The following is a 16,649-nucleotide window of genomic DNA, read 5'->3' as shown; positions in this document are numbered from 1 at the left end:
AAATACAAAACCAATATGCAATTGCACAGAAAGTAATGTCTTTTTCAATGCTTGTTGAACTTTTCATTTGCCAGTATTTGACTGCCCTACTCTGGACAGCTTGAACTTTCAGCTGTTTTTGTGTGACAGCGTTTCTGGAATTTTAATGAGTAATCCAACTTTTTTTGGTATTTTGATAGCTTGAATAAGCTGAAAATGAGCTAATCATTCAAAAAAGTTCAGAATAGGGAACCCCAAAATATGTCTTTCAAAGGGGCCCTAAACATCCTTAACCACATTGATGCTAGTGTTATTTTCCTCCTGTTGGACAGGCCCCATGAAGGGCTTGCTCCCTCCCCGCATGACAGGGCCCGGACACCGGCTCTCCAGGTGCTACCCACAGAAGCAACCCGCAACCCGTCCCCTACGGGACGCCTGCTCCCGGATATCTCTGTATCACTGGCCCGGGCCACCGTCAGCACCATTGCCCGGCCCAGCCGCCATCTTGGACACTGCACCACGAGGCCGCGTGGCCTCAGCCCGACCCCAACCCTGGGCCTGGCCAGGCCCCGACATGCCGGCACCACCATCCACCCAGGAGATGAACGGACCACTTGGCAGGTCAATGGGAGAAAGAAGTGTCGATGGCTCTCCCCCGCCCGGTGCCGATCGCCCCCAGCCTCCCCGGGCGCTGGCTCCACCCCCCTGCTGGGTGTCTGGACTCCCTCATCCCGGACCTCCCGACCTCCAAGTGCGAGGGTCCGGACATCAAAGGGCGCCAGACCTATAACTGAGGCAGCTCCAGAGCAGGAAGGCAGTTGTATCCTGGAGTCGAGAGACACCGTGAAGAACTCATCCTTGACGGACTGCTGGCGTTGCCGCAGCCCTGCCTTGTGAACTGTCGTCCTGCCTGCTGGCGCTGCCGCGGCCTTCTGCAACCTTCATCCTCGTCGGGACCTGCTGGCGCTGCCGCGGCCCGTTGCTACCTACGACCACCTCGGGACCTGCTGGCGCTGCCGTGGCCCGCTGCTACCTACGACCACCTCGGGACCTGCTGGGGCTGCCGCGGCCCGACCTTCCCGAACGCCGAGCTCGAGGATTGTGAGCTACCATCATCTCATCTCAAATACCAGATTGGTAACAAGACTGTCCCGCTACCCCTTTTCCCTTCCAGAGACTAGAATTGAGAGGATCCTCGTGTCCTGATCTCATTGTACCGTACTACCTTACTTCAAGAACTGCCTATAAAGAGCATTAACCTTATCCTTGTGTGGTATCCATCTGTGGGGGGGAAGTTTCTTGTCTGTACGATCGCTAGAGACGGCCCTCACCGGAGGCCTCTCCCCTTGTCCTCGGCCGACCCTCCAGGTCCCCGTCTAACATTGGTGGCCAGCGGCGCGATCCGAACCAACGCGTAACGTACAGAAAGTAACTCACCCCACGACTCAACCACAATGACAACAAAAGAGAGCGGACCCGCAGAGAAATTCCAGATGGAAAAACTAGAAGATTACAACCATCGAGAGCTAAAACAATTTTGCATGGAACTGGGCATTGCTACCACCGGGCTGAGCACAAAAGAGGACTTCAAACACGCCCTAGAATCTTGGGCAGAAACGGGTGCGACTGCACCCCGGAACCGAAACAGCGAGACACCCGAAACAAACACCACTCCGACGGAAGAAAGGAAGACGGAAGAGATCCAAGAACGAGAGAAAAGCCGACTCCATGAATTGGAGTTGGCACGGCTCCGGTTGGACGGAGAGCTAAAACTGGCCGAACAAAAGATAAACTTAGAACACTTACGGCTCCGAGAAGAGCGGGAAGAAAAACAAAGGCAGAGAGAACTAGAAGGAAAAAGACTGGCATACGAACACGAGCGCAAGCTAGCAGAGATAGAAATGCGGAAACAGAATAAAGATCTAGGGGTGCCTGAGCGCCCGCACACCCCCGAACCAAAGGTCCACATCCCCAAGGATGTGGTCCGTGAATATTTTCGGAACGACGACATACAGCAGTGGTTCAAGGCCTACGAGATCGCCATGACCTCCCACCGGATCGATCGAAGTGACTGGGGAGCCGGTCTATGGGGGAGGTTCGTCAACGAAGGCCGCGATGCCCTGCTACAGCTCCCGGACCATCAAATGACGTCCTATGACCACATGAAGGCCGCCCTCCTCACTCGATATGGGCTTACGCCCGAAATGTACCGCCAGAGGTTCCGCGACTGCACCCGGATCCCGGGTACGACTTGGGTAGAATATGTGAACTATTTCAGCCGAGCCTTCGAGGGATGGATCAAGGGTAGCCACGTAACAACCTACGAGCAGCTCTTCAACCTCATTGTGTGGGAGCACCTCTCCAACAACTGCTTCGTCGAGCTCAGGCAGCACCTCCTCGACAGCAAATTGACTGAACCACGGCAGCTTGCCGCTGAGGCTGACCGGTGGGAAAGCACCCGAGTGGCCCGGAGTGGGCCCAACGAGCAAAACAGAACCAACCAAGGTCAGCATCGTCCCCGAGGAGGAGGAGGAGGCCAGGGCAGGGGCAGAGACGCCGTCCCGGCCGCTCCCGCTAACAACACCCCGCCCCCGGCCGGCCGGGGCAACCCCCGATGCGGCCGGGGTTCCGAGCCAATGTGACTTGTCAGCGATGCCAGCGAGTCGGCCACTATGCCAGTGACCCGAACTGCCCGAAGAACCAGACTCCTGGGCCCCGCCAGGTGGCTGCCGCCGCCTTAGGAGAAGAGCAAATCTCCGAAGAGCATGAAGATTACGAACAGGAGCAGCCCGAGTGGGAACCTGCCGCCATGGTCCTGGCTTGCCTAGGGGGAAGAGACATGATCCCGCGGGCTCCCCTACCCGCCAACACCAGGAAATACAGCCAGTGGGTGAACATAAATGGGCGCAAGGCCGAAGCCCTGCGTGACACGGGGGCCAGTGTGACGGCCGTCCGCTGTCACCTGGTGACCCCACAACAAATCCTGCCAAACGTTCTTTGCCCCGTCCGATCGGCCGACAATTCTGAGAGCTTGTGTCGGATGGCCTGCGTCCCCTTCGAATGGGGAGGAGTGTCCGGTATGCTAAAAGTGACTGTCCGAGATGATGCCCCTGTGGACTGCCTTCTGGGAAATGATCTTGAGAGTTCCCCGTGGGCGGCCGTTGAAAGAAGAGAGCACCTGGGGATGTTGGGCCTCCCGGACTGGGCGTGCGTAACAACCCGGTCCATGGCCGCCCGCACCATCCCCAGACCTGAAGAACCCGAATGGCCAGCACCTCCTCCCCCGATCGCTCCAAAGGAAGACACCGTCCATCCCGAGCCCCCGGAACAAACCCAAGAAGGGCCCGCTCAGCCCCAAGACCTTCCAGACCTGGCTCAGTGGCGTCAAGAAGGGGGACCCACCCAGGAGCAATTCCGACAAGAGCAGAAGACCTGTCCCTCCCTCGAGGGACTGCGACAGCAAGCACTCGCCCAGAGCGCGGGAGACACCGCAGGGGCCCACTGGATCTATTGGGACAATGACCTACTGTACAGCGAACAAAGAATCGCGGAGTTGGGGGCCAGTCGAGTGCTGGTGGTGCCCCTCCGCTTCAGAGACTTCCTGTTGAACCTAGCCCATGATGTCCCCCTGGCTGGACACTTGGGACAAGACAAAACCTACAACCGCCTGGTAACCCACTTTTACTGGCCAAAAATGAGAAATGACGTCTCCGACCACTGCCGGTCCTGCCCCACCTGCCAGGCCTGCGGGAAGAGCGGCCGCAAACTCAAGGCCCCCCTGCAACCATTCCCTGTTGTTACCATCCCGTTCGAAAGGGTGGGCATAGACATTGTGGGGCCCCTAGACCCCCGAACAGCACAAGGGCATTGATTCATCCTGGTCCTGGTGGACCACGCCACCCGCTATCCAGAGGCCGGTCCCCTTCGAACTGTAACAGCGCCAGTGGTAGGCCGAGCCTTAATGGGGATCTTCTCTCGAGTGGGCTTCCCCCGGGAGGTCGTCAGCGACAGGGGCACAAACTTTATTTCGAAGTATATGAAATCTCTCTGGCAGCAGTGCGGAGTCACCTACCGATTCACAACCCCCTATCACCCGCAAGGAAACGGACTGGTCGAGCGGTTTAACCGCACTCTCAAGGGGATGATCATGGGGCTGGAAGAACCCCTACGACGCCAGTGGGACGTGCTACTCCCGTGCCTCCTCTCCGCCTACCGAGAGGTCCCCCAGAAGTCCCTCGGCTTCAGCCCCTTCGAACTCCTGTACGGACACCCCGTTCGAGGGCCCCTCAGCCTAGTTAAAGAAGAATGGGAAATGGCCCCCCTGAAGACTCCTCCAGACGTCTACAAGTACCTCCTGACCCTCCACAATCAGACCAGGCGATTCAGAGAGATCGCCAAAGCCAATCTTGAGGCCAGTCAGGAGGACATGAAGAAATGGTACGATCAACATGCCTCCTCCATCGAGTTCGAACCTGGTCAGCAGGTATGGGTGATGTCCCCCATCGAGCCCTGTGCCTTGCAGGACAAGTGGACGGGGCCCTTCAAGGTGGTCGAGCGCAAGAGCCCCGTCACCTATCTCATTGACATGGAAACCTCCCGGAACCCCCTCCGGGTCCTCCACGCCAACAGACTCAAACCACACTTCGTGCGCTCGGAGCTCAGCCTGCTGATGGCTACAGACAGTGGAGCGGAAGAAGACTCCGAGCCCCTCCCTGACCTACTGAGAACCCGTGAAAAAGATGGTTCAGTGGACGGGGTCCGACTTTCCGATGCCCTGACCCCGGAACAGCGCCAAGACTGTCGGACCCTCCTGTTGAAATTTGCAAATCTCTTTTCCCTCACTCCCGGAGTCACCCCCTGGTGCCTGCACGACGTGGACACTGGGGACAGTCCCCCTATCAGACACCGGGCGTACCGATTACCAGATCGGGTGCGCGCCTGCATCCAAGAGGAAGTGTCCAAGATGCTCGCACTCAGAGTCATCGAACCCTCGGACAGCCCCTGGGCCAGCCCAGTCGTACTGGTCCCCAAAGCTGCTGCCCCGGGCACCACCCCCGTGCTCCGATTCTGCGTCGACTATCCGGGTCTGAACGCTGTCACCCGAACCGACGCTCACCCCATCCCCCGAGCAGATGAACTGGTCGACCGCATGGGGGCTGCCCGCTACCTACGCATCTTCGACCTGACAGCAGGCTACTGGCAGATCGGCCTCACCCCCAGGGCCCAAGAATGATCCACTTTCTCCACCCCGGATGGACACTACCATTTCAAAGTGATGCCATTCGGCATGAAAAACGCTCCAGCCACTTTTCAACGACTTGTGAACCAGGTATTGGCGGGCCTCGAAGAGTTCAGCGCCGCCTACCTGGACGATATCGCGGTATACAGCCGCCACTGGTCTGACCACCTCCGCCACCTCCGAGAGGTCCTGCAGGCCCTCCAACAGGCCGGCCTCACAATCAAGGCCAGCAAGTGCCAAATTGGCCAGGGGTCCGTGACCTACCTCGGACACCAAGTGGGAAGCGGTCTGGTGGCCCCCCTCCAGCTCAAGATTGCTGCCATCCAGTCCTGGCAGCCCCCCGTAACCCAAACCGAGGTCCGAGCCTTCTTGGGGCTCACCGGATACTACCGGCGGTTTGTGAAGGACTATGGCAGCATTGTGGGGCCCCTCACGGAACTCACATCCAGGAACCATCCAAAAACAGTCAACTGGACTCTCGACTGTCAAACGGCCTTCGAGAAGCTGAAGGCCGCCATGTGCACCGCCCCTGTGCTCCAGGCCCCCGACTACAGCCGCAAGTTCATCGTCCAGACTGATGCCTCAGACCATGGCATTTGGGCCGTCCTCTCCCAACTGAACCACGAGGGAGTCGACCAACCAGTGGCCTTCATCAGCAGACGCCTGCTGGCCCGAGAACAGCGCTGGAGCACCATCGAGCGGGAGGCCTTTGCAGTAGTATGGGCCCTTAAGAAGCTCCGGCCCTACCTCTTCGGTACCCACTTTCGGGTGCAAACAGATCATCGCCCCCTGCAATGGTTAATGCAGATGCGGGGGGAGAATCCCAAACTACTGCGATGGTCCATCTCCCTGCAGGGGATGGACTTCACTGTGGAGCATCGCCCTGGCCAAGACCACGCCAACGCGGATGGCCTGTCCCGCTTTTTCCGCCTCGACGAGGAGAGTCCCCAAGAAGATGGGTGACTCTCCCCGCCTTCAGCTGGGGGGGACGCATGTTGGACAGGCCCCATGAAGGGCTCGCTCCCTCCCCGCATGACAGGGCCCGGACACCGGCTCTCCAGGTGCTACCCACAGAAGCAACCCGCAACCCGTCCCCTATGGGATATCTCTGTATCACTGGCCCGGGCCACCGTCAGCACCATTGCCCGGCCCAGCCGCCATCTTGGACACTGCACCACGAGGCCGCGTGGCCTCAGCCCGACCCCAACCCTGGGCCTGGCCAGGCCCCGACATGCCGGCACCACCATCCACCCAGGAGATTAACGGACCACTTGGCAGGTCAATGGGAGAAAGAAGTGTCGATGGCTCTCCCCCGCCCGGTGCCGATCGCCCCCAGCCTCCCCGGGCGCTGGCTCCACCCCCCTGCTGGGTGTCTGGACTCCCTCATCCCGGACCTCCCGACCTCCAAGTGCGAGGGTCCGGACATCAATGGGCGACAGACCTATAACTGAGGCAGCTCCAGAGCAGGAAGGCAGTTGTATCCTGGAGTCGAGAGACACCGTGAAGAACTCATCCTTGACGGACTGCTGGCGCTGCCGCAGCCCTGCCTTGTGAACTGTCGTCCTGCCTGCTGGCGCTGCCGCGGCCTTCTGCAACCTTCATCCTCGTCGGGACCTGCTGGCGCTGCCGCGGCCCGTTGCTACCTACGACCACCTCGGGACCTGCTGGCGCTGCCGCGGCCCGCTGCTACCTACGACCACCTCGGGACCTGCTGGCGCTGCCGCGGCCCGACCTTCCCGAACGCCGGGCTCAAGGATTGTGGGCTACCATCATCTCATCTCAAATACCAAATTGGTAACAAGACTGTCCCGCTACCCCCTTTCCCTTCCAGAGACTAGAATTGAGAGGATCCTCGTGTCCTGATCTCATTGTACCGTGCTACCTTACTTCAAGAACTGCCTATAAAGAGCGTTAACCTTATCCTTGTGTGGTGTCCATCTGTGGGGGGGAAGTTACTTGTCTGTACGATCGCTAGAGACGGCCCTCACCGGAGGCCTCTCCCCTTGTCCTCGGCCGACCCTCCAGGTCCCCGTCTAGCACCTCCTGTGCTGATATTGCTTGATTCCCATTGTTCATGACGAGCTCAGCTCGTCATGAGTGTATGGAGGTGTACATCATGACGAGCTGAGCTCGTCATGAGCGTCCAAGGAGTTAAGATGGGCTAGGGGAAAACACTTACCATGGAGATGATGGTTACAAAATAAGTTTATAATATCACAGAAAGGAGAAGACGTAGGGCATTACAAGGTTCGCGCCTGCCCTTAATACCTCAGGTACACACAAAAATTGTCGTGGTGCCCTCAGAAGTCTGCTTTCTGCTCAATCAGCTCATCTGCAGTTCATTAACAAAGACCCAGTGAGTTTCTGTGTGCTGCTAAATGTTTTTTGACCAAAACTCCAGGCAATTCCAAGAACTGGACGAGGATGGCTCACTCATGTAATGTGTATGAGGCTAGAGACCACAAGGTATCTAGAACAAGGTGTGCACTACAATCGAGTGGTATACACTACAAAAGCATTGTCGGTAGAACGTAAGGATTTACTCCAGAATATACCAAAGGATTCCACAAACAGAATGGTGTTCGTCTCAAAATGTTCTAGCAACTCTCCAAAAATCCAGAAGATCATTCTACATAGGTGGGAACTTCTACAACAGGAAGCGGACTTCAGAAACCTGTTTATGCAGAAACCACTGTTTGCATACACTAGAGCAGATAGCATAAAATATTTACTCTCTAAATGGCCAAAAGACCTAGACACAAAATTCCGTGGGTTGCGTAAATGTATGAATTTCATTCATTGCAATAACCTAATGGCGGAAACACACTTAACCATCGATGTTCAGGGGAAGCAATTCCATTATATCACAATTCGGATTGCAATTCGAGCAAAGGCGTGTATGTGATCAAATGTCCATGTGGGATGCTTTATATAGGCAAAACTGAAAGAAAAATCAAGGTCAAACTGGCCGAACATAAGAGCAGAATCCACAACAACATTGCAACATCAAGCCTTGCCCCTCATTAGACAGAGTACAGACACACCATTGCTCAGATTAAATTCCAGGTAGTGGAAGTGATAAAAAACGTCACAGGACTGGAGAGCCTTGTGTGTGTCTCAAAAATGCTGTAGCATATGCTGGTAAATTGTAGTATCCAGGTATCAGGGGCATCTTGTGCTTGGAGCTCACTGAGAGAACATGCTCTCTCGGTGAACTTCGAGCGCAAGACGCCGGAGAATCTAAAGGGATATTTAACTCCGGAATTGACGGTCAACGACAGACAAAGGCAGCTGATCTTGTTTGTCTGCCGCACCATTGTTGGCATAAGACGCCATCACCATTCTCCGAGAGCGTGACGCCGGAGATCTGAAGGCAGCATGCGTGCCCCTGATGCTACAATTTACCATAATATGCCATAGAAATTTTGAGACACAAGGCTCTACAGGAGGAAGATTTATTCACCTCCATCATTTGTGAAGTCACGGGTAGCCCGCAGTGGCGTAACGAACCTTGAGGGGGCCCCCCTGCTGGGTACGTGGAGGGGCCCCCTCCGGACTCAATCTAGAGCTCCCCAGCAGAAGTGCGGTGCGGACCGGGCCCCCTGGAGGGTGAGGGCCCCCCCTCATCGCGGGGGCTGCAGGGGCCTGTGTTACACCCCTGGTAGCCCGGTGGGCTACGGATTATAAAAATCCTGTAATTGACTATGCAGGTTGAAAGCTGTAAAAGAGTTGAGCTTCTCTAGTCTCTTTAGAAGTCCATACACAACTGTTCCTTTGTCCTGATGAAGACCCCACTGTGATGTCATTTATACACACACGTTTTTAGGGCTCAAAACGTTGTTGTTCACAATTAAGGGTTGTTGCCGAACTAGACTGATACAACTAAGGAGGTCTTGCTAGGGCTTCTGTTACAGTTTACACAACGCTGTGAAATGAAAAATTGATGTTCCATGTACTGTGTTTGTTATGTAAAGTTTGTATTGTTAAAAATGTGTACAGTCACTCTCTTTCCCCTTTTCATGTCACCATTGTAGATAACCACTTATGTTTGTTGTGTATATTTTTTTTTTTTAAAACCTTTATTCGAAAAAGTAAGGAGATACATGCGCAGGCCCACAACCATCATGGCCGGCCGCAAAGACAGTCGATAGAAACAGGAGAAACTTAGGCCAATCAGCAATCAGGATAAGTTATGGTACATCAGACGTGGTTGTGAGGCTCGCAACGCAGGATATGAGGTTTTCATTTTTAAATTTTAGAAGAAGAGTAGGGGCTGCAACAACAAGGACATCACACCTTACATGAAAGAAACACAAAAGAGACGAGGGGGACGTACCCCAATGACAGTCGGAGATAGGCTATGACTACAGCAACTATATAATCTAGGCAGCCGTGGCGGTAATACTGGACAATAGGCAATATTACAGTAAACAACATTTCTAAATATCACCCCAGAGAGCCCACCCCCCAAGAACGGAGAAACAGAGGCTTGTTGAGATGCCGGGAAAAGAAAAAAGGTGCAAGACCCAGAGACAGCCAACCCTACTAAAGAGGAAAGAGCCCTCCCAAAGCCTGAAAAGAGCGATAGGGACCATAGAATAAAACAAACTAAAATAACAACCCCCCCGTCCCGCCACCCTGCACCCCTGTAATGGCTACGGCCTAACCCACTAACAGCGTGCCTGTCGCCCCGGAAATGCCCCTCAGAAGGGAAAAAGTACAAGAAGTGGAGGAGGAGAGAAACAGACACACCCCCAGACACCCGTTACCCCCCGCCGGCAGTGACCCCCCCAAGAACATTCAGCATCAATCAAAGCAAACATTCGGCATTATCACGGGGAGGACAGTCACCAATAAACCCCCCCCCCCATCCCACCCCTGGCCCGGTGAGATACTCGGTGCAGTCCCGGCATATGTAAACTGAGCAATCCCAGGAAGGTAGAAGTCAACCCTGCAAGTCTCACGGGGAGATCTATCGCCAAAGTCATAACAAATGCAATCAAAGTGAGCGTCTCAGGTGGTCCGAAGCAATGGCGAGGAGCAAGAACAACTCAAAGTCAAAATCAGCCCTGACCAGTGCGAATCCGTTCCGGAGTACATTCCGACCAAGCCATATCCGACCAGGGGCAGACAAAGCGTCCATGGCAGTCCGAGGCATTGAAGATGGAACAAAGTCCGGACACAAGATGGCGGTCTCTGTTATACAGACGGGCTGGGACGAAGAAAAACGGCAGTCCCCTTCGACAGGACCCCGAGACTCGTCGTTGACGAACAGGACCTCCAGCGACGATACACCATCGGATAGGAAACGTGAAGGGAAGACCAGGCACTGTAGCAGATAAAGGAGAAGTGAGGCCGACCCCCACAGGAGCGAGGTCGGGCTGCCGCTCGGGCACCTTAAGATGGCGGGTCAGAACGCTCGACTGGACCACAAACTGCTGTTCAGGTGTTACAGCGTCCGTGGCCGGTCGCGAGCAGACATCATCCAGCTTTCCCGCCAGGGAGACACATGCAACGGTGAATTGCGAGCGGAGCGCCCCAATCGCTGCCATTACGGAACTCAATGAATGTGCGCCATCCAGCCCCTCCATCCCGGGGCCCAAAGGACGGAGGGGGACACAATCTTCAGCCCACATCGCCGGATTACGGGCACACATTTAGCGATCTCAACAACAGGGGCGCCCCCGAACCGGCATACTCAACACAGTCACTGGCCGTGGGTGCAGCCCGCCAGCCCCCGGACTGGGAAACGAGGGTCAGGCACACAGCCCCCAGTCACGGTGCAGGAGGATCACAGCACGTCACAGTGTCTCTTCTCCGGCACCATCCATCAACGAGGTCACAAGTCGAAAGCGGAAAGAATTATTCAAATCTGGAAGACCGGCCACAGTCGCGGTCCCACAGCCGATGTTGATCAGTTCCCGCTCGGATGGTTCAAAAATCGAGGTCCCGGCGGCAGCCCGGGAGTAGGCCGAAAATGAGACACGACATAACTCCTTCGCTGAATAAGGTAGAAAGTCTGGGACAGCACCGTTGGCATCAGGTAACCTTCACACATCCAGGCACAGGGCGTGGGTAGAGGATAAACAACAGGATAGACGAGCCGCCGGCGGAGGTCGGCGGAGCCGGGAGCTTATGCGGCCATCTTGGTTCGCGGCGTAGCTCCTCCTGTTGTGTATATTTGATATGTATCCTGTTATGTAATTTTTCTGAAAATACATGATTTTTTCAATATACTAACGTTTATCAAGTCAACTGTCTTTTTGTTTACGATATCAGTGTTGTGCTCTACTGAATCACAGTTGACAGTCCCACCCTTGGGAGGACATAAAGCGAAATATACTGAACTGGCAGAACCACTGTTCACATAACATACCTATATCCAGGTTCTGCACATTACTGGGTTACCCCATTGGGATTATCAATCACATTACGTGAGTGAGCCATCCTGGTTCAGTTCTTGGAATTGCCTGGAGTTTTGGTCAAACATTTAGCAGCACACAGGGAACTCACTGTGTCTCTGATAATGAACTGAAGATCATCTGATTGAGCAGATAGCAGACTTCTGAGGGCACCACGCCAATTTGTGTGTGTATCTGATCTACAAAATCAGTTTCTCTGCAAAGTTGACAGGTGGATGCATCATCCGCTGGTATACAGCTATCAAAGCGTTTTAACAGTTTGATTGATGTATTGTTTCATCTAAAATCCCTCTGGTCCAAGACAAATCTCCTTTCCTTCTCCTAGATTTCTGTATTCTATTCCTTTATCTTATAACTGGATCCTCAGAGTGTTAGACGGAGACCTGGAGGGTTGGCCGAGGACAAGGGGAGAGGCCTCCGGAGAGGGCCGTCTCCAGCGATCGTACAGACAAGTAACTTCCCCCCCACAGACAGACACCACACAAGGATGAGGTCAACACTCTTTATATAAGATTCTTGAAGCAAGGTTATCAGCGATACAGTGAGATCGGGACACGAGGGTCCTCTCAATTCTAGTCTCTGAGGGGAAAAGGGTAGCGGGACAGTCTTGGTACCAGTCTGGTACTGGTGGTACGATGAATAGCTCACAATCCTCGAGCTCGGAGTTCTGGAAGGTAGGGCCGCGGCAGCGCCAGCAGGCTCGGATGATAAGTCTCACTTGAGCAGGGCCGCGGCAGCGCCAGCCGGCAAGGGCGATGGTTCACACAAGGAGGGGCCGCGGCAGTGCCAGCAGGTCCCGACGATGATGTAGGTTGCAGAGGGCCGCGGCAGCGCCAGCAGGTCCAGACGAGGATGTAGGTTGCAGAGGGCCGCGGCAGCGCCAGCAGGTCCTGACGAGGATGTAGGTTGCAGAGGGCCGCGGCAGCGCCAGCAGGTCCCAACGAGGATGTAGGTTGCAGAGGGCCGCGGCAGCGCCAGCAGGTCCCGACGAGGATGTAGGTTGCAGAAGGCCGCTGCAGCGCCAGCAGGCAGGACGATGGTTCACAAGGCAGGGCTGCAGCAGCGCCAGCAGTCCGTCAAGGATGAGTTCTTCTAGGTGTCTCTCGACTCCAGGATACAACTGCCTTCCTGCTCTGGAGCTGCCCCAGTTATAGGTCTGGCCTCCTTTGATGTCCGGACCCTCGCTCTTGGAGGTCGGGAGGTCCGGGATGAGGGAGTCCAGACACCCGGCAGGGGGGTGGAGCCAGCGCCCGGGGGGGCTGGGGGCGATCGGCACCTGGCGGGGGAGAGCCATCGACACTCCTCGCTCCCATTGACCTGCCAAGTGGTCTCTTCACCTCCTGGGTGGATGGTGGTGCCTCGATGTCGGGGCCTGGCCAGGCCCAGGGTTGGGGTCGAGCTGAGGCCACGCGGCCTCGTGGTGCAGTGTCCAAGATGGCGGCTGGGCCCGGGCAATGGTGCTGACGGGGGCCCGGGTCAGCCGATGCTGGGATGTTCGGGAGCAGGCGTCCCGTGGGGGACGGGTTGCGGGTTGCTTCTGTGGGTTGCCGGGGTCGTTCTTCTGGTGACACCGGGAGAGCCGGTGTCCGGGCCCTGTCATGCGGGGAGGGAGCGAGCCCTTCACGAGGCCTGTCCAACATGCGTCCCCCCCAGCTGAAGGCGGGGAAAGTCACCCATCCTCTTGGGTACTCTCCTCGTCGAGGTGGAAAAAGCGGGACAGGCCGTCCGCGTTGGCGTGGTCCTGGCCTGGACGATGCTCCACGGTGAAGTCCATCCCCTGCAAGGAGATGGACCATCGCAACAGTTTTGGATTCTCCCCCCGCATCTGCATCAGCCATTGCAGGGGTCTATGATCTGTTTGTACCCAGAAATGGGTGCCGAAGAGGTAGGGCCGGAGCTTCTTGAGGGCCCATACTACTGCGAAGGCCTCCCGCTCTATAGTGCTCCAGCGCTGTTCTCGAGCTAGCAGGCGTCGGCTGATGAAGGCTACTGGCTGGTCGATCCCCTCGGCGTTGAGTTGGGAGAGGACAGCCCCAATGCCATGATCTGAGGCGTCCGTCTGGACGATGAATTCCCGGCTGTAGTCGGGGGCCTGGAGCACAGGGGCGGTGCACATGGCGGCCTTCAGCTTCTCGAAGGCCGCTTGACAGTCCGGGGTCCAGTTGACTGTTTTGGGGTTTTTCTTGGATGTGAGTTCTGTGAGGGGCCCCACAATGCTGCCATAGTCTTTTACAAACCGCCGGTAGTATCCACTGAGCCCCAAGAAGGCTCGGACCTCGGTTTGGGTGATGGGTGGCTGCCAGGACTGGATGGCAGCGATCTTGAGCTGGAGGGGGGCCACCAGACCGCTCCCCACTTGGTGTCCGAGGTAGGTCACGGACCCCTGGCCAATCTGGCATTTGCTGGCCTTGATGGTAAGGCCGGCCTGTTGGAGGGCGTGCAGGACTTCTCGGAGGTGGTGAAGGTGGTCGGTCCAGTGACGGCTGTATACAGCGATATCGTCCAGGTAGGCGGCGCTGAACTCTTCGAGGCCCGCCAACACCTGGTTCACGAGTCGTTGGAAAGTGGCTGGAGCGTTTTTCATGCCGAATGGCATCACTTTGAAATGGTAGTGGCCATCCGGGGTAGAGAAGGCGGATCGTTCTTGGGCTCTGGGGGTGAGACCGATCTGCCAGTAGCCCGCTGTTAGATCGAAGATGCTCAGGTAGCGGGCAGCCCCCATACGGTCAACCAGTTCATCGGCCCGGGGAATGGGGTGAGCGTCGGTTCGGGTGACAGCGTTCAGGCCCCGATAGTCTACACAGAATCGGAGCTCGGGGGTGGTGCCCGGGGCGGCAGCTTTGGGGACCAGTACGACTGGGCTGGCCCAGGGGCTGTCGGATGGCTCGATGACTCCGAGTGCAAGCATTTTAGAGACTTCGTCCTGGATGCAGGCGCGCACCCGATCCGGCACTCGGTACGCCCTGTGTCAAATAGGGGGACTATCCCCAGTGTCCACGTCGTGGAGGCACCAGGGGGTGACCCCCGGGGTGAGTGAGAACAGGTTCGCAAATTGCAGCAGGAGAGCCCGACAGTCTTGGCGTTGGTCCGGGGTCAAGGCATCGGAGAGTCGGACCCCGTCCACCGAGCCAATTTTCTCACGGGTCCTCAGTAGGTCAGGGAGGGGCTCGGAGTCTTCTTCCGCCCCACTATCTGTTGCCATCAGTAGGCTGAGTTCCGAGCGTATGAAATGTGGTTTGAGTCTGTTGGCGTGGAGGACCCGGAGGGGGTTCCGGGGGGACTCCATGTCTATTAGGTAGGTGACAGGGCCCTTGCGCTCAATCACCTTGAAGGGCCCCGTCCATTTGTCCTGCAAGGCACAAGGTTCGACTGGAGACATCACCCATACTTGCTGACCGGGCTCGAACTCAATGGAGGAGGCATGCTGATCGTACCACTTCTTCATGTCCTCCTGACTGGCCTCAAGATTGGCTTTGGCGAGTTCCCTGAATCGCCGGGTCTGGTTGCGGAGGGTCAGGAGGTACTTATACACGTCCGGAGGGGTCTTCTGGGGGGTCATCTCCCATTCTTCTTTAACCAGGCTGAGGGGCCCCCGGACAGGGTGTCCGTACAGGAGCTCGAAGAGGCTAAAACCGAGGGATTTCTGGGGAACCTCTCGGTAGGCGAAGAGGAGGCACGGGAGCAGCACGTCCCATTGGCGACGTAGGGGTTCCTCCAGGCCCATGATCATCCCCTTGAGAGTGCGGTTAAACCGTTCGACCAGTCCGTTTCCTTGCGGGTGATAGGGGGTTGTGAACCGGTAGGTAACCCCGCACTGCTGCCAGAGAGATTTCATGTATTTGGAGATAAAGTTCGTGCCCCTGTCGCTGACGACTTCCCGGGGGAAGCCCACTCGAGAGAAGATCCCCATTAAGGCTCGGCCTACCACTGGTGCTGTTACGGTCCGAAGGGGAATGGCCTCGGGATAGCGGGTGGCGTGGTCCACCAGGACCAGGATGAACCGGTGCCCCTGGGCTGTTCGGGGGTCCAGGGGCCCCACAATGTCTATTCCCACCCGTTCGAACGGGGTGGTGACGACGGGGAATGGTTGCAAGGGTCCTTTGATTTTTCGGCCGCTCTTCCCGCTGGCCTGGCAGGTGGGGCAGGCCCGGCAGTGGTTGGAGACATCATTTCGCATTTTGGGCCAGTAAAAGTGTGTTACCAGGCGGTTGTAAGTTTTGTCTTGTCCCAAGTGCCCGGCAAGGGGAACATCGTGCGCTAAGTTCAAAAGAAAGTTTCTGAAGCGAAGGGGCACCACCAGCACCCGGCTGGCCCCCAACTCAGCAATTCTTTGCTCGCTGTACAGTAGGTCATTGTCCCAATAGATCCAGTGTGCCCCTGCGGTGTCTCCTGCGCTCTGGGCGAGTGCTTGCTGTCGGAGTCCCTCGAGGGAGGAACAGGTCTTCTGTTCTTGCCGGAATTGTTTCTGTGTGGGTCCACCCTCTTGACGCCACTGGGCCAGTTCTGGAAGACCCTGGAGCTGAGTGGGCCCGTCTTGGTTTTGCTCTGGGGGATCAGTACTGAGGGTGTCTCCCTCTGGGATGATCGGGGGAGGAGGTGCTGGCCATTCGGGTTATTCGGGACTGGGGATGGTGCGGGCGGCCATGGACCGGGTCGTTACACAGGCCCAGTCCGGGAGGCCCAACATCCCCAGGTGCTCTCTTCTCTCAACGGCTGCCCAGGGGGAACTTTCGAGGTCGTTTCCCAGGAGGCAGTCCACCGGGGCATCATCGCGGACAGTCACCTTTAGCATACCGGACACTCCTCCCCATTCGAAGGGGACGCAGGCCATCCGACACAGGCTCTCCGAATTGTCAGCTGATCGGACGGGGCAAAGAACGTTTGGCAAGAATTGTTCCGGGGTCACCAGATGACAGCGGACTGCCGTCACACTGGCCCCGGTGTCACGCAGGGCTTCGGCCTTGCGCCCATTAATGTTCACCCACTGGCTGTATTTTCTCGTGTTGGCG

The sequence above is a fragment of the Lissotriton vulgaris genome, chromosome 12 (assembly GCF_964263255.1).
Source record: "Lissotriton vulgaris chromosome 12, aLisVul1.2, whole genome shotgun sequence".
In the NCBI taxonomy this organism is placed as follows: Eukaryota; Metazoa; Chordata; class Amphibia; order Caudata; family Salamandridae; genus Lissotriton; species Lissotriton vulgaris.
This window is presented reverse-complemented; position numbering follows the sequence as displayed.